Below are 18,857 nucleotides of genomic sequence, written 5' to 3'. Positions count from 1 at the left end.
ACTTTCCCTGTGGCTCACCAGTGTGGTGTTGCCGTGGCAACACCGCCTGACTGAGATGCTAGATCAGAAAACTAGACCTCAGTGTACTACCTTGTGTGGCTCCAGCCGGATCTGAATGTGCTGAGCCATGGGATCTTACTCAAGGCATTACCCCACCTAAGTCTTATTCTCAACATGTGTAAAATGAGGAGAATCCCTGCTCTGTATCCCAAAAAGAATGCTGTGTGGCTCCAGTGAACTAATTTGAGCGTGTGCAGCTGATGAAGCATGCTACAGCCGTGAGCTGTTACAAGACTTACAAAGAGAATTCAGAGCCGAGTTAAGCTTGACAATTTTGACGCCTTAAAAGTATGAGAGACTATAAAAATAGGGAAAATATTTATTTCAGTTATCTTGCAAAATAGGCAAAGGGCTATTTTATGATTATTCTGGGCATACGTACTACTTCTTAAAGGCACAATGATAACTCTGCATGTAGGGCAGCCTGTGTGTAGAGGCACAGCCTGGAGCTGGGGATCCAGTACGAGAGCATTTATGGAGCACCTCTTCTGTGGGAGCAGGGAGCACGGGGCTGGGCGGATTCAGTGACGATGGAGGCAGGATCCTTCCCTCAAAAGAGTAAAAGCCTAGAGAGAACAGGAGACAAACATCTAAACCCCAGGACAGAATGTGATGTGTGCAACAGGAGAGATACAAGGGTGTCTCAACGTCCAAGGAGTTCTGTTAGGGATGGAGGACAGCAGAAAAGATATCTTAAAGTGGTAGAATTTACAATATGCTGCGATGGATGGGTAGGATTCTGAAAGTTAGGTAAGGTAAGCCAGGTGTAAGGCAAAGGCTCAAAGATAGGTAACAAAGTTTATTCCAGTGAAAGAATGATTCAATGTGATTGGAGCAAAGGTCAAAGTTGAAGAATTCTAGCTAACACTTACTGAGTGCTTGCTGCACACTAAGCACTGGCCTAAGAACATTAAGGATATTTCTTTAGGTAATTATCATAGTGATCTTATGGGATAGATACTGTCACCCCATCATACAGATGAGCAAATTGGGGCACAAAGAGGTTAAGTAAATTGCCCAAAGTCACCCAGCTAGTGAGTAGTCACTGGCAAAAGCTGGAATCACACTGGAGCCATGGAACCGTGCTGCAGCCATGGAAAGGGATGCAGCCACAGGTCAGGTGACATTACCTAAGGCAGAGAGGGACAGGGGAAAATACCCACACTTCTTTCTCCATGCAACTCTCCAAACTCCTCCCTCCAGCACCTCCTGTTGGCTGAACCCTAGCTAGGAAACACAGCCCACTGCGGTACAGAGCAGGGGACCAGGGTGCCAGCACTGAGGCTCTAGCCCTCACCTACTTAGAAGTAATTATGGAGGGGCCAGTGGAACCGGGATGCAGAAGGTGCATTCTAGAGACATTGATAGACACAAAGGATGGGATTTGCTATTGCTTGGAAGGAGTAGAACATGGTGGGAGGATTTGTGTATATGTGAGAAAAAGAGAAATAAGCTGAAGAAAACCCCAGATTCAGCCTTCGGTTATGAGTCCCCCTGAAGAGTACCTTCTCTTTTATTCACAGATTTTCCATCTCACGTGGCATTTCGGTTGCATGCTCACCAGCAGTGTTTGCATTCTTCTTGTTACTGCTTTGTTTTGTTTTTCTGTTACCATAGTTGTCACTTCACTGGTCACGTTAAGGAGCCACACAACTATTATTAGTAATTATATTTATTATGGCCAAGAGTATGTTAAGCATTTTACCAATCATAGCACAACTTTCTTGTGCAACTATTACACCTGCCTGCTTTCTTGGCTAATGTATGTGAACATAAGTCTCAGGATCTTTAATATTCCTGTGGATCAAATAGCCAGGGCTCGTCATTGGAAACATTTTATAGATGATAGGGTCAGAAGGAAACTGTGAACATACATAGTCTTCGGATAATTTGTTTAGGATAGGGTTCCTGACAAGTTTTAAAATCAAAAGCTACTTTGTTCCATAGTGGCTAGCTGAGGCTATAAATAATCCAAAGTTTTGTTTCAAGGAAGAAAATTGAGGTTTCCAATTCCTGAAATGGGGAACTTCTTCAAGATGATCGTGAATATTTTGCATTGGCCCTGATCCACTGTAGCACCCAGGAGGGAACTGCTTTGCTTTCCGGAACTTCTTGCTCCTGAAGAGTTCACAGGAAAAGTTGGAGAATTTCAGCCAGAAACCTTTGCTCTTTTGGTTGCTCTCCCCTTGTTTCCTAGGACATCATTCTCGTGTCGGCATGGCCTTGACTGAAGAACAATTTATTCCTCTTGACGTTTTCCTCAGCTAAGAAAAACAGTCTTGACGTGCCTTTTCGCAACCCTGTCTGAGACTTCTCTGGTCACCCTCTTGGGGGGGAGGTGGTTGCAAAAGAGCTGAGCTGAACTTTGGAAACAGTGTAGGGTGAGTGAGGACTGGCTGGTTGATCATATTTTCATTGTGCATTGTTAGAAACTGTCATGCTATTTGGGAGATCCACCAATACCTAAATCCTTCCTTGGCCAGTTATCCCTCAATTTCTTGAGTTTCCTGAGAAATAATCATGCACAAAATGAGCATGATATTAGCTGCTTCTTGGGAGGAGAAAAAGCAAGATCTGGTTTTATCCTGTGGAAGAGTGGGCCTGGGCCCTTACCACTCCAGGCATATGGAAAGAGAAAGGGAAGAAAGACTAAACCCATATGGGCTTATAGTCTTCAAAAAGCTCCACTGCTAAAATAAAAAATGTGTATAAATATATATATATATATGCACGTGTGTATGCATATATATATATATATATATATATCCCAGTCAATTTAAGGATTTGCTCTCTTTTTTGGAGAGCACAGTTTTTTTATCTTAATCTTGACTCATCCTTTGGAAGAAGTAAGAGATAGGGAAGTTGAGCCATCAGCTCTAAGAAAAAACAAAACAAAACAACAACAACAACAACAAAAACCCCACACATTCCCATGTAGTACAAATATCTATAATATTAATATAAGCATTTAGCAACATCCAGAGACTTGAGTCACTGAAAGTACATAGCTGAGCACATAGTAGGTGTTCAGTAACTTCCTAGGGATTGGATGTTTGATTGACTTGAGAGACAAGAAGATCTTATAATAATATATTTCATCTATGATGTGGTCTTCCGGTCTGCAACTTGAGTAGTGAATTATATTCAAACCTTAGACTATTTCTGAACCTTCTTTATAGGTATTTATTTGTCATAGATCCTTGGCTAATATACTCACTGTCTTATCCCATTTCTTCTTTTCCTATATGTATTCTTATAGCAGAATATATTCCTCTGCTATGTCTATACTCAATTGTCTTCTCCCTCCTTTTTAAGGTAAATATTCTAAGATTTAAATATGTTATATAATGTTGCTAAAAAACATTTCAATAAATAGAGTTGCTATTTGCAAAGCTTTCAAAAAATCATGACCAAATAAATATTTGAATATCAATGGTCATTTATATTAACCTTTTAACACCAAACATATGATATCTGGAACTCTATAAACAAGAAATTTAAAAAGGACCTAATAGAATTCCTTAATAAAGAGTAATTTTTAAAAGGTCAGAAGGAGGTTACTGGTCTGTCAGAATGAGAGGCCTTCTCGGTCCTGGTTTTGATAAAATTAACTTGGGTTGTGTTGGGTTAATAGTGTGTGCTTGACCATACACATTGACTGTCTCTTCCCTGTAAAGGAGACCAACCGTGAGATGAAGGAAAACTTGAGAGCAGTATTTGCTTTACCTAAGATGTCACAGTTTCCTTTCAGGAACCAGAAAATTCCCCAACTGAGGAGGCCATGCTACAGCCCAAGGGTTCCAGAATTAAGAAGTTACTCTATTTTTTTCCATTCAAGTAGAAATAATTAACTTAGGAACCAAGCATGAGTCATAAATCTAGGGTTTTTGGTGAAAATGTTCTTTCTTTGATTCTCAAATTTTGTAAGATCAGAATGACTGCTTGTCTAACTTCTCTGAATATGAGCTGAATTGCCATATTCCTTGCTTACCTCCCCAAACTACTGTGACATTAATGGAGACAGTCAAGATAAACAGTGTTTTGTGAACCTTGATGTTCTATACATACATGAGGTATTATTTTTATTCTTACTTATTAATAAGATAAAGCCAAAAAATTTGCATCATACAGCCCTTGGGTGACTTTTCAGCAGTGGGTGGAAGCATTTTCATTCGGGAGGTTGTTTATGGGGGGTGGTATCAGGAGTCAGCAATTCTAGAGAGAAAGCAAAGTGACAATCTTAAAGAAATGAATAAGTTGGGCAGAGGGAGAGCACCTGGGCTTGGAGAAGATTAGTAATGAATAGATGAACACAGAGGCTGAAGGAAGGGACCGAAAATGAAATTGACATTTCCCTTTAATTTGCCACAAAGTTCCTGGGAGTAAGTTACAAAGTGAGCTTGTACAATAGGAAGTAGGTACACTGGGAGTTTAAATTTCAAAATACAAATGTAAAATGTTTAAATGAGCCCTCATTTCAACTATTTCAGGAACCACTTAAGATTAAAACCTCACAGAGTTTATTAAAGATTGGCTGCCCATTAAGCAGATGCTGTTAATATTATGACTGACTAATATTAATCTCAGATGTATTTATTGTTAAGAAATTTTCAGTCCTTTGGTAATTTGGGGAGGGTGGAAGATGCTAACTCTCATCTAATTCGCCTTGTTTTCAATTCTTTTAGAAAGAACAACATGTCAGGTTTTCCTGCTTAGTGGCACCATCTCAACATAAAACCCCTCTCAGAGAAATTTGGTTCGTGGTGATCACTGGTCCCACCACTGTGTGACTTGTCTGCCTGAAGCTCCAGTTCCCAAGGAGTGAATTTTCAGTTCTAGCCGAGGCCCTGTTTCCTCCAGATAAGTACTCAGGAAGCCACCCTGAATTCTAGTCTCTTCCAAACTAGATTATAAATTCTCTTAATTTTAGAATTATGATACTGCATATACTAGAATAATACTGGTAGTTTTCATACTTAGCAAACACTTTCTACATATCAGCCCTAACTCATTTAATCCTCACAACAAATCTATGAGCTGGATATTGGTATTATTATTATCCCCACTTTTAGATGAGCAAATTGAGGCATGGTGAAAAAGTTAAGTAACTTGCCTAGGTTATATTGAACTGGATTTGAATCTAGGCAGTGTAGGTTCTTAACCACTAGACTCTATTATCTCTCTAAGCTAAATACTTTCCCAAACTTTTGAATCATCAGCAGATTAATATATATATTTGTCTCTGTTGCTGCCAAATTAAAACAGAAAAGGCTGAGATAGAAGAGTGCACCAAAAATTAAAGTCAAGAAGGGCACATTCTAAGAAGAAAGTTGAAAACATATTTTTATGACTTCTGTTTGAGATTCAGGAGAGATTTGTGTAAGGGAATGACAAATAGGCTGCAAAAGAGTCAAGCTCTCATTTCCAAGCTTAAGTATCTGCAAGTATGTTCTTTCAAAGGGAAAAGGCTTTCACTCTGACAAGCCAAGTTTGTTTTACTTTGTGGTACTTGTACATCTTGTACCTGAGGAGCACGGAATATTTGTAATAAAGTGTCCCAGTTGTCTTCAAACCAAAACAAAACCAAGGGCTGGAGTAGGGGCTGATTCAGCTCCAAGGGAAGACTCTCCATCCAGGCAACAGATAATTCTTGTGGGAGGGGATCGACTTTATCTTTTCCAGGTTCCAGGATGGCTGTTTCAAATGTCAATATGATCTCTGCAGCTCAGACACCTCTGCTTAAGCTACTGAAAGATTCATGGACTCTGGCCTTTGGCCAAAGACACTGAAAAGACTAATTGGAAAAAAAAGCACTATTCTGCAGTGATTTATTATAGACTGTGTGCTCGCAGCTTTCAAATAATGTGAATTATATACAGGATCCTAGCAACTTTCAAATAGTGATCAAGTGCAAATCATTTATGGTTCTGGTATAAGCCGTGAATCTCATCTCACCAAGATGGTACTGGGAATAAAGAATTTAGAATTTCTCTCCTAGCCTGGCCACAAGCCCCTTCTTTCATCATTCCAGTCCTGGTGGTATCTTTTCCATGTTGCCTTCTTCTACATCTTACATTGATCTGGCTAGTGACTGTTATTACTTCAACATGTAAACAGCCAAAGAGAGCTCTGTCTGCAGCTGCGTAAAGCTCAGTCCCCATTGCTATGTTTCTTTAACTCTTAGAATGTGGGCCCTTTTGGAATCTGATGAGAGCCATGCATGTTGTCTCCAGAAAATTACTCAGATACATAATAGTTTGTCTATAGTGTCACAAACCTCTGGAACCAATCCCTGTATCCCAGGCTAAGAACCCTGACCTTGTTATCTTTAAATGAAAGGATGTTGTTTGGCATACAGGCTCTTTCTCGCTCACACTTTGCCATGCCTAGTTGTAGCCCTTATCCTCATAGTCTCAGATAGTGGCAAATTCTCTATGCTATTAAGGGCATTTCCCAAAAGTTGCACATAAAACTTATGCTTAGATGCAAGACTGGCTCCATGGGCATGTGACCACTGCAGTTAAATAGGTAGTTAAACCATCTTGAAATTCTTAATAAATTTATGTTTGAATCTGTGTTTTATTAAGTGAAGTCCAATGGGATAGTGGGGCACATGCCAGGGGTTTGAAGCCTCAGCTCATGCAGGGTCCCACCTCCCGCCTCCTGTCACCTCCTCAGGACCAGTCCTTCACTGCTGGACCCTCTCCCCTTGACACCCTGGGCCTTCCCAGCCTCCCCTCTCCATCCCCACCTAGCGATTGCAGCAGCCCACTGTCCTGTGCACGTGGGCCCTAGGGGGGCGGTGTCAGGCAAGTGGAGCGGCATTTTGTGGCAGGGCATGGTGACAGTGGTCCCTGCCCTGAGCTGCCGGTGCGGTAGGTAGCTAGCGAAGTAGGCAACTCAGTGGGAGTGAGCAGCTCCCTCACCTGGACACCTAGCATGTCCCAGCGCATGGAGGTTGCAATACCCTTGGGGGCCACTGTCCATGGTGTGCTGGGGCAGCAAGACAGTAGGAAGAGGAGATGTCTGATTCGACCTCCCTGCCACCGGGGCACCAAATGCAGGGCTGGCCTTTGGCAAGAGGGCAAACCCAGCAGCCCAGGGGCTGTGTTTCACTGAGTCGCCAGAGTGAGGGACTTCATTTGTCTGATGAGTGTCTGTGAGCTTGAGGGAGCAACATAAAATAGCAAATAAAAATCATGATGACAGGTTGAGAGAGAGATCCTGGAAGAAATGAAAAACTTTATATTTAATACTTTTAGCTGCACCTTTTTTTGCTTTTTCAACAAGGAGCCCTGCATTTTCTTTTTGCCCGGCACCCTACAAATCATGCAGCCTGTCCTCCTGTGTCTCACCGGCCAGCCACAGAGGGCTGCAAAGGAGGCTGAGAACTATAATATTCATTCTGGTGGCTGTGCCCAGCCCAAATCAGGAGTTCCGCTACCATGGAAGATGGGGACAATGGATATTGGGGTAGATAACTAGCAGTTTCTACCATATAAAAAAATATTTTTAAAATAATCACCAAGGACCAAGCATTATTGAAAGTGTTTACAACTTTTTAGCTCATTTAATCCTAAAAGCAATAGCATTATTAGACCCAGTTTACAACTAAACAGCAGTACACCCAGGTGAAGTAACTTGCTTAAGAACACACATCTAGCAAGTGAGGAAGCCACGGCACCTGGATTTCAAAGTTCAGGTCCCTAACCCTGCACAGCACCACATCTGCAGCTCAGCCTGCGAAAACCACCATCTGCACCTTGCAGGGATGTTCTAACTTTAAATGTCTTATAAAAACATTGGTCTTAGGATCACCTGTCCCAGAATCGCTACAATATTTGTTTAAAATGCAGCTCTCTAGGCTCTAAGCCAGACCACTGAATTGGAATATCTAAGGGTGGATCACAAGTATCTTCATTTTAAACAAATTCCCTCTAGTGATGCTTACAAAGTTTAAGAAATGTTACCTCAAAACTTTTAGGGTATAATAAACTTCCTGGGATGAGTATTGTGTGGGAAGTTGTGAGGAAATAGACATTCGTATTAACACATTGGTGGCAAGAGAGCAAAAGGTTATAACCCAACGAAGGGGAATTTGGCAAAATCTACCAAGATTATAGATGCATTGGCCCTGTGATGCAGCAGTCCTGTTGCCAGAAAGCTATCCTACAAATAGACCCACACGTGTGTGAAGTGACACACACGCAAGGTTATTCATGGTGGTGGTATTGATATCAGCAAAATACTCTCAGCAACCCAGGTGTCCAGCAGAGGAGACCCAGTTGAGTCCATCCTCGCAGTGGCACACTGTGCTGCTGTCCAGAAGGAAGAGGGAGATCACTAAGGATTGACACAGGGAAATCTCCAGGACATGTTGGGAATTGAAAAATACAAGGAGTAGACCAGTGTGCACAGGACAGGCAAGCAAAATAATCCTCTTTCACCAGGAACAATGTGCTCCCCACAATGCCCTGTGACTTTACAAACTGGGTGTCAGGGCTGGGATGAGGCTGAGGGTAGTCACCTCTGGCCCCTCTTCGTAAGCCTGGGTTGTTGAAGGCCCCTGACAGCTTTAAAATTGATGGAGGTACTTAGGGCCTCTCTTCTCTAGGCTGTGGATCCTGTTCACCAATTCTGTGGCAAAGGAAAACATTTTATTACATCTCTTTGGAGATGATGAACGTAGCTTTGGAGTGTAGAACGATTCTGAGATTGCATTAACTTTTCATCCTTTCCAATTGGAAAAGCTACAGCTGCCTCGGGCCTGGACTAGATTGTTTGGGGACAAAGTTTTTTTTCTAAGTGCTTTTGGATGATTGGTGCTCTTCTTCCAGCTCTGTATGGTGCCTCTCGCCTCTTGAATTTGGATCACTCGCTCATGGTAGGGTGTTTTCTTTTGGGCCTTAGAGAATGCTTACGCTCTTGAGTGGAAACACGAGCGAGTTTCGATAATAAATTGTTCTCTAAAAATAGTCCCTTCAGCCTTTCCCATTAAACTAGGTGTCAAGGATCAGAGTTAACAGAGCAGTTTGTTAGAGCAAAAGCACCATGAAGCGTTCCCTTGGAGATTGTCATATATGGCTGTGAAATCCTAGGAAGGCTGAATCCTTAGAATTCTTCATGAGTTAAAGGAGAGAAACCCAAGTGCCAGGACAATTTTTTCTCTTTACTTAAAAAATACTCTGGCATCAGGAAGCATTGTAGATTAGTAGATGATCTGTTAGCACTATAAAAATTCTGTCATCTTCCTGTGTTTTGGGCCTGGATTAATTCATTGTGTGTTCTATCATGGTTAGTTAGTAGTGGTTCCAGAATATGAGGCGGGAGGAGTTGACACTGTATTTTCATGGCCCTTTTGTAAGATCAAAGGATTTTAAATTAATCATGTCAAAGAATGAAGGAGTAGCTGACGTGTAATAGAGGTGAAACCCTCCTTCATCCCCTCATCTTGGCACTTTAACTGCTCTAACTTGGTGGATGATTCTCAACACAGAGGCCCAAGGTTATGTCCAAGGTTAATCCAGACCAGTGACATCCAATAGCACTTTCTGGGGTGATGGAAATGTTGTGTGCCTGGGCTGTCCAATATGGTAGCTGCTGACCCGATGTGGCTATTGAGCAGTTGAAATGTGGCTGTGTTTGACTGAAGAAGTAAATGTTTAGTAGTATTTCATTTTAATTAGTTTAAATGTAAATAGCCACATTGGTTATCATTGGGACAGTGTAGCTTCCTGATGCTCGGAATGGGCACCAGGAATTATGATTTCTGAACTCTGTCTTTATGTCAAATTACGATGATGGTAATGTCACATTAGTGCTGTATGCATTACATGTCCATCTTATAGAATAGATAATAGTGACACTGGCTTCTCCTTTGGGTGTTCTGAGAGGTGCAGGTCATCCAGACCTCCTCCTTATTGAGGTCCATAAACTGGAGATGCCACGCCGTTCTTTGACTATGATTGGTCCATTTGCAAGAAACAAACCAGGGATTCAGTTTTGGAGAGGCAGGCTGGCACAAAAGCACAGCCAAGCAGCAAAAACTGTGAAATCACAGCACTGCACCTGATATTTATAAGTAGAAAAGCTTCCCTTGTGTGTGTGTTCCTTGAGGCTCAGAACAAACTCATTAATGTCAGAGACTTCACTTTACTCACATAAAACCCAACTCTACTCATTCCTGCTTATAATTTTTTATCAAGAAATAGAAAAGAACTGAGCTATAGTGCACAGCTCAGGGCATCATGACACTTAAAGCCTCATTTGCTGTTACAAAACAGTCTTGTGTACAGGACAGACGTCCAGAGTGACTTGTCAGAGCAAACACCATTAAATCTGTGTATCTTATTCACCCTAAATCAGTCTGATAACGCTCTCCTACTCTGTTTCTCATGTTTTACCTTAGGCCCTTTCAGTGGCATTTTTCAAAGTGCCCATATACTGTTTTATGCTGCTGATTAAGAACCAATGGGAGGTTGGTGGGGCAAAAATTAAAAAAAAAAAAAAAAAAAAAGGGTAGTCAAGCCTCCTGTTGTGCAACCTGCCATGTCATGCCAACAAAAATCCTCACCCCAGAACCTCCCGGTAGCTGAACACATGGAGGGTCCCGGAGGGTGGTGCACTCAGGGAGGGGACGGAAGCTCCGCCCCTTCCCTCGTACCTCACCCCGTGCATCTCTTCATCTGTATCCTTTGCAATGCCCTGTATAAAAAACCTGTAAACGTCCTTCATGATGAGAGATTTGGGGGCCCTTCCCTCTCCTCTGTGTAGTTGAGAGTGTGGGTGGTGAAGACATGGCTGATGGTGTCAAACCCTTTCTCCAGAACCTTGTCAGGGGAATCGAAGACCACCTGGAATATTTGTACCATCTTAAAGCTAGATGCTTGAATCCTGCAAAAGAGAGAGGAGCAGCATTGAAGCGCAAGGAGTGTCCTGGAGCAAGGGAGAGAGAACCCAGAGTATAGAGTGGAAGCAAGAGAGTGAGTCACATATTGTTAGTAGAATTTTCCAGTGTTGCAGCCTGGAATGGTGGAGTATCCTGGTTCCGTCTCCTCTTATTTCATGGAGTGTTTATTCCTGTGCTTCAGTCAGCAACAGCCCGAATTATTAGTGATCCCTCTCTACGTGGAGATGTCTAGTCGTGGCTGGAACTCTTGCTCACGTCAATTTCCAGTGCTTTTGGGGTGATCCCCTGTTTGTGCTTAGCAAAGTTGTGAATGCCATTTGCTCTCAAAATATAGCTGACCTGGCATTTGAGGTAGCAGGGAGGAAGCCTCACCCATTCCCTGGTCTCAGCAAAATAATTGCTGACATGCTCTTCAACCTTTGGTTGCAGGCTCTTTTCCACGTCCAGGGAATGTTTGTGAGTCTGTTTCCCATCCATCTTGTGGGTCAGCTGGTCAGTCTCCCGTGTATGTCCCTGCTCTGCTCACTACACGACTTCCAGTAGCATCGGTTCAATAAGGAGATGGAAATGCACCCACGGTTGTCAGGCACAGACAGGAACTGCCCTTACTGCTTTGGGTCTGGTTTGCCCTTGGCTTCTCTCACAGCAGTGCAGTCCTCGTACATCATCAGTGGCTGCCTCTACTCTATCCTCTTTCCTTCATTCATTATCCGCGCCAATGCAGCAAAGACCCCTGGCAAAGCATACTTTTTCAGCTGCCTCTTCTCCTGGTGGCATTCGTAAGCAACAGACTCTTCCACAAGACAGCGTAGGGTAGTCTGCCCTGGGCCGCTTGCCCTCTGCAGAGAAGTTCCCTTCATTGGGTCCATCTCCTGCAGAACCGAAGGCTGCTGCAGGCCACTGAGTCACCTGCCACCCAGAGGGCACGGGTGGGACTGGAGGGAGGCTGCAGCAGCTCTGTTCCCTGCTCGCCTCCCCCTGCCAGGGAAGGCAGGACCCACGCTGCCAAAGCCCTCTGCATATTCCCTTTTCTCTGAGGAATTGGAAGTTGTCTCTGGTGCACGTAAGGCAGAATCTTCCTGACAGCAGCGTGTGGATTTTTAGCAGCCCTGCGAGTCTGAAAGGACCACAGGTCTCTCTGTGGCTGGTTTCTAGCATGTGCCGGCCCCCCTGCCCAGACTGATTTGGGTACTTTGTTTTTCTCCCTGAGCCATTTACCCTCCCACCTCTCCTTCCTGCCTTCCACCACCCTCTGAGGAAGGGATTTTGTCATTCTGGCTGTTGTATTTTGTGGACTTGGTATTTTTGTTGTTTTTCTGTGAAGCACACGCATTGGATGTGGGAGGTGGAGAAGTATCTCAGTTGCTCCCGGTCACTCCCGTCACTGTCTTGTTTCTTGTGACTCAGGCTAGGTTTTGGTCCCTCTTGCTCCGATGCAGAAAGGCACAACAGAGCCTGATGGAGAGCTGAGGAGACGGGGCCGAACGAAAGACCTCCCGGCCAGATCTGCTGCGTTTCTTTCTTCCCCTTGAAGGAGAGAAAGTTTTTTCACTGGTACATTTAAAGTCCCCTAACTATGGGGAGGGACCAATGCTGGACAAGTGCCACTGCAACACAGGGCTCAGAGAACCTGAACTTTTCAACCCTGAAGGGGTGGGATTTACTGTTGGCCACTGCCAGGTCTGTCTGGTATTTCAAAGGACTATTGGGTATTGCAGACAGGAGCCGAAGGGGTAAACTTCTTAAACCCATTAACCCTGTGACTAGTTGGTATTTTCCTTCATTTGAAGAGACTAAATATGATGGTGAGAGATGTCAAAATGCTTGTACAGTTTTAAAATGTCACAATTAATGTGAGCTCCCCCCCTCAAAAAAATCCTCATGCCAGGCCTCACACACTCACATCTGTAGGCCTAGAGCAGCTCCAGAATTTTTAAGGGAGAGGTCTAGCCCTCCTTTCCTTAGGAATTGTACCTGTTTAGGAAGTGGGGCGGTTGGATGGCCCAGAGCAAATCCAGCCCCCTTCAGATGCCCGGCTCCAGTTGGTCGTGTCTCCTGCAGTGGCCATCTGGAAATCCCAGTACCTCAGGGTTCGCACAGAGGGGCCGTCTTCCAGAGTCAGCCTTAACCCCAGCCTCCATCCACTTAGCGGGTGTGCTTTGTGGTCAAGGCGTGGAGCTGGGTCGCCATCTCTTGGCCTCTGATGTACACCCACTGGTAATAAACCATGCTTTACTTGACACATCCTCCCCCAGCCCTGAGATGCCATAGACGGGTGACTATGGGCTCACTCACCCTCCACTGTTAGCAGAAATCCTAAAAGGGTGAATCCCACTGGCATAGGCTGTTATGTAGGACACGTGGATCTGAGATAATTTTGTGATGTTGGGACACCTAAGCTCTCAAAGGGCTTATTCCAGGAACAAACTCATGACATTACAAGCTGCTCTAAGACTGACATTAACTATTCTCCTCTCCTACTGAGCAAGCCACCCAGCAGAGTGCCATGAGTAGAAACAGCCCTAGAAGGGCAGATGTTATTGTCTTGTTGATGAGCACACGTGGTCCTTGAGTGTAAAGTGTGGGTGGTCTGCCGGGGGTATGAATCAAAGCCGAGGGGATTTGTTCTCTGGTCAGCCTTGGCGTGTTATTTGTGAGCCCTTCACTAATTGCTTCTAAACTGCACATTTAATGGCTACTTCTGGGTTTTTGACAGGAAAATGGCTACTGTTTACTCTCCGATGTCATAATAAATCTGCGCTTTACAAAACAGAGAGCCAGCACAGCCAGGTGAATGGATGAGGTTTAGAGGACCTCCCCGGGATCCACAGCTCACTGTGCAGCCTTGCAGAAGTTATTCAACAGGTGTGCCTATCCCCAGCACAAGCAAAACACACCTGCCCTTTATCTGGCTAAGGGGGAGCGTGTGCAGCTGCAGTCGATTAAAACTGAATGAAAGTTTGTGTGCAAACACAGCTTCTTGGTGGCTAGATGTTATGTAATTACGAGTGTTATTGCCAAATATTATTCTTCCTTACTTTGTATATGTTGAAACAGCTTAAACTCATCATTCATTTTGTGGGGTGGAGAGTATTTTCCGTCTTCTGTTTTTGCTTTAACACGCTATTGACTATTTTAAATGACCAGAACATTCATGCTTTTGTGACAATTCAAGTAATACAGAATACGGGGTATAAATTACTAATTAATAGTCTTCCTCATCTTATCCCATCCCTCTGAGGTAACCAATGTAGTGCACTGCGTACGTCTTTCCACAATTGTTCTATGTGTATAGAAACAGAAACTTTTGTTTTTAAAGTTTATGTAAATGTAGCCATGCTTTTTATATGCTGTAGCAATATATATGCATACATATGTATATATACATACACTCATACACGTGACACATTTGCAAGTCAATATAGAGCCGCCGCATTCTTTTTTTTTTTCTTTTTTAAGAGATTAAGTCTTGCTATGTTGCCCAGGCTGGAGAGGAATTACCTTATTCTTTTTAATAGTTGCCTAACAGTTCATGACATGGACCATATAATCTAGTTAATCATTTTTCTACTGCTGAGTATTTTCTTTCTTTTTTTTTTTTTTTTTTAACCTTAAGACCCTTTATTAAGAAACAAGGAAGAAAAAAGTGCCTTGCTCTGCAGTGACGGAGATTTCAGGGGTAGCTGGTTGGGTTGCATGAGTATTTGGGAGCATTGTTTGTTTTCTCAGGAGGTTTCCTAGGTTTCCGTGTGTCATTGCCAATCTGTGTGAGCTGTCGGCCAACAGCTCTTCCTAAACCGTGTCTTGTGGCCAGATGCAAACTGAACATCGAGGAATGGAAAATGTTGCACGGTTTCTAAATGGTCAGGGAGGTTTTAATTCCAAAACAGGTCTAGTTCCTATTTTGTGAAAAATAGCGTGGAAACACCTAATTTTTAAAAAATCCTCATAAATATTTACATTGCATACAGGGAAGGAAAATGTTTTTTACTTGGTGTTAAATGAAGAGAGATTTGGGGTTCCTGGTCTGATCAGGGGCCCCCACTCAAGCGTTCTTCAAACATAACACTTCCACAGTAGACTGTTAGCTCACTGAAACAGGCCTTGATGTGTCTTTGTTCTATGCCTGGCGTAAAGTAGGCACTCAATAAATGTTTGTTGAACCAAATGGATTTACACCGAGACAAAAAATACCTTTTATTTTCTTTGAGAGTGTGGCTGAAGAGGGACTCTCAGATGTTTGTTTGATGCAAAGGAGAAAGTTTGATGAGACAGAGAAGAGGACAGGCAGGCCAGGAGTAAGATCTAATTTGGGAGTAGGAGGAGACCCGGAAAATGAGGTCATGTGGTTTGGTCTAGTGATAGATACTAAGATCTTGAGGATGTTTATCTTGGACCTGAGAGCAATGGAAAGCCACAGAACCTTTCTGGAGGGGCAGGGAATGACCAAATCAGTGAGTTGAGAGCAGACGTGGGCTTTTCATGTGTCATTGTGATTGATGACTGGGGAGGGACTGTCCTCTCCTGCCCCTTGCGTAGGATGAGTTTGTTATACCTTATTTTTTATAGTTTGTTCCACTAAGTTTCCATGCACCAAAGCATATTCAGAACAGTAGCCACAAATCTCCAATGTTTCATATTGTGAGTTTGTCTGTAGTACGGTTTCTATGTGTGTATACACACCACACATTATTTCCATAGATCAACCCACAAAAATAAAATTGGGAGATAATTAAAAAAACCCTTTAAAAACCATGAAACTTCTTTACTAGTCCTTAGTCCTCCTGAGTCTCTGGCTGGCTCCAACATTTTAACCAGTGTCCCAAAGACAATAAAAGCCTATGCATAGACTGAGCAAATTGAGGGCCCCGTATTCATCATATGAGATAGCCCCAGGCCGAGCCACCAAGTGGAAGAAGTTGCAAGAGGTCATCTTTTTATGGAGGCTCCTTGAGGCCAATACTTCCTCCCAGGAATATCCAAGGAGGCTAACCAATTAAAATTGATTCACCTGATACTTTTACCTATCACCTACTATGCCTGTGCCAGATGTTCTTACGTGTGATGATCTCATTTCCAGTCAAAATAAAAGATATCTTGGCCAGGCACGGTGGCTCACGCCTGTAATCCTAGCACTCCGGGAGGCTGAGGCAGGAGGATCTCTTGAGCTCAGGAGTTCTAGACCAACCTGAGCAAGAGTGAGACCCCATCTCTACTAAAAATAGAAAAACTTAGCTGGGCGTGGTGGTGTATGCCCAGCTGGTGTAGTCTCAGCTACTCGAGAGTAGTAGGAGGATCGCTTGAACCCAGGAGTTTGAGGTTGCTGTGAGCTGGGCTGACGCCACGGCACTCTAGCCCAGGCAACAGAGTGGGACTCTGTCCCCAATAAATAAATAAATAAATAATAAAATATATCTGACCTGGACATAGCAGATTTTCACAGCTCTGGTGAGGGCCATGAGATGGATGTGGCTTAAACCTATGGGCCAAGGAAAATGCAAAGAGAAAGAGCACATGCTTACTGGACTTTCCATCTTGCCTCTTGATACAGACCTTGAAGATATAAGATATAAAGATATAAGATATAAAAAACATGGGATAATAATAGCTGCTTCAAATGATTGTTGGAAAGCTCAAATAAAATAGTGTGGGTAGCAGGTCTGTGTAAACTGCAGAAAGCTCTATGAACTATAGTTGTTAGTTGTTCTGGAATGCAAGATTCACTAGGTAAAAATTTCTTTGAAAAAAGCTGTCTTCAAAAGCCAAGCTTCAGTCTGTTTTTGATTTGGAGTGTGTCTTCTAACTTCTTCAAGGATATAGGAGTATATATTTTTTCTTTACATATAGCCCCTGTCTTTTAATCCAAGAATTCAAAGGAGTGGCTGGGCTTCTTTTTGTCTGAAAGGAAAGTGAAGAGCTCTTGCAGCCTTATGTCTGGAGAGCCTGCTACAAGCAGTTTAGCACAGGTTTGGGTCTGTTTCTGGCAGAATTACTGTTGGAGGGCTGGTTAGAAAACAGTGCCAATCATGGAAGTTACTTTTCTTTGCAGAGAAGCAATTCCCTGTTCTTTCTGACCTGCAGGCTTAAGAAGCAATTTCCTCTACCTGGTTCACTCTTGGCACGTGCTGCAATGCCACCTGCAAATCAGAACTTTCTAATAAATGCCTCTCTCCCCACCCAAAAGGAATGTTAAAAATGTAAAAAATAAAATTTTAAGATATCATAGGAATATTCTTCTATAAGACACTAACTATCAGTGCAATTTCAAACCTTAGCTCCTAGCATCTCCTGCTAAAGATTGAATTAACATAAATGAAACATAGGACATTTTATTTTATAAGTGAAATCAGAATACAGAATAGCCAATCTGACCAACTTTTGAAAACCATAGAAGTGAGCATGGCCACTATTGTCTTTTCCCAGGAATAGGAACAATTTTCACGTAAGAATGGCTGGTTTGTCCACTGTTGCTCTCCCCTCTCTCTTTGTATTTATGTTGTACCATTGGTGGTTTACCAATACTATAATAATGCAATATTTTCATTTTAAAGTTTCTATCTATGGGATTCTCATTTTAGTTTTACAAAGTTATATTTGTTTTGGACTGAATTTTTGGAAAATAGTTCACAGTTCAGTTGGCTTTTTAAAATATTACTTATTCTATGACCAAAGCAATAAAGGGCTCCATAGTTCAGTGAAAATTCTTTTTCATGGATATATGTCTCCTAAGCCAAAGCAAGTCCTGTCTGGTCAACCACTCAAGACAGTCTATGCTATTTGAGAGCCGTAACAATCACATGCCAGAAGGGAGTTGTAACTGATGATGAGGATGGTGCTTCGCACTGGAAGGAGCCAGAGAGCTCCGGGTCAGGCCTGGCATTCCATTGCCTTGCCTGCTTTCCTCCTTCCATGCTTATCCAGGGTTTTCTCTTTCTTATACCCCTAATCCCAAGCCTAAGCACAGCTTATCAGGGGCCTAAGGAGAAAAGCAAAATGACTGCCCTGTAGTACCTCAAGTTTATATTTATTAATGTGGGTTCAATTAGCTATTGTCATCAAGGAGACTCTGTAGCCAGACACAATTAAAATGTGAAAGTCACACAGACAAGCGTCTTGCTTCCATCTCGGTAAAGATGAGCATGTTCTGGCTTTGCCACTGATTAGCTGAGAGACTTAAGAACAGTTGAGAGAGAGGGTTGGACTCAGTGACTTCTCAAGTCTTTTCTAATGTTAATGTGTTGTCGTGTCAAAGAGACCATGCAAAGAAACCCAGCTCAGTATCACCTATGTCTTCCTTAAAATATTAACTCTTAGGCTTCAAAATACCATTGGAACCCATGTCCAATTTTGTGGCACTTCTCAATTCATATACTGGGAGGCTGGTTTTTATGAGATGGGGGACTTGTCACCTCTAAATCTCTCACCCAGGTCTTCCATGTCCCCCACTTCCAGGAATGACATCCCCACCTACTAGTTAGTGACCTACTGATGTGTCTTGACCATAGTCTTTCACCTGAAGAGTCGCCACCCAGTCAGTTCTCACTCAAGGTGACCTGACTTAAGATTGCCAGAAAAGAGCAAATAATGCCCTGAACATCTGTTTTGTTTGCAAGAGAATCTCGAGGGCCTAGAACAATACCTATACTGAGTAGATGCTCAATAAATATTGTTGGATGAAGTTAGAGCCAACACCACATCCTTGTGTCTTGGACTCTACACAGTTACAATTACACATTGGGCAGGTGGGTGTCCCTAGTGGGTATCCCTAGATATCCCTAGATATTCCTAGTGGATATCTCTTCTCCTATCCCACCGCTTGCCCAACCTTTACTTATGTTTCTTTTCTTCCTTCTGCCTGATTCCTTTCCTAGGTTAATTCTATATAAAT

General features: G+C 42.9%; 1 protein-coding gene and 1 pseudogene across 2 annotated transcripts in view; both read left to right on the top strand.

The window, feature by feature from the left end:
* MAMDC2 (MAM domain containing 2) overlaps positions 1 to 18,857 on the top strand; it is a 151,790-nt gene that overhangs the window by 25,158 nt on the left and 107,775 nt on the right. The window lies entirely within an intron of this gene.
* Positions 10,809 to 11,873, top strand: LOC138387216 (etoposide-induced protein 2.4 homolog pseudogene; annotated as a pseudogene).

This window comes from Eulemur rufifrons, chromosome 7, assembly GCF_041146395.1.
Source record: "Eulemur rufifrons isolate Redbay chromosome 7, OSU_ERuf_1, whole genome shotgun sequence".
Lineage (NCBI taxonomy): Eukaryota > Metazoa > Chordata > Mammalia > Primates > Lemuridae > Eulemur > Eulemur rufifrons.
This window is presented reverse-complemented; position numbering and strand designations above follow the sequence as displayed.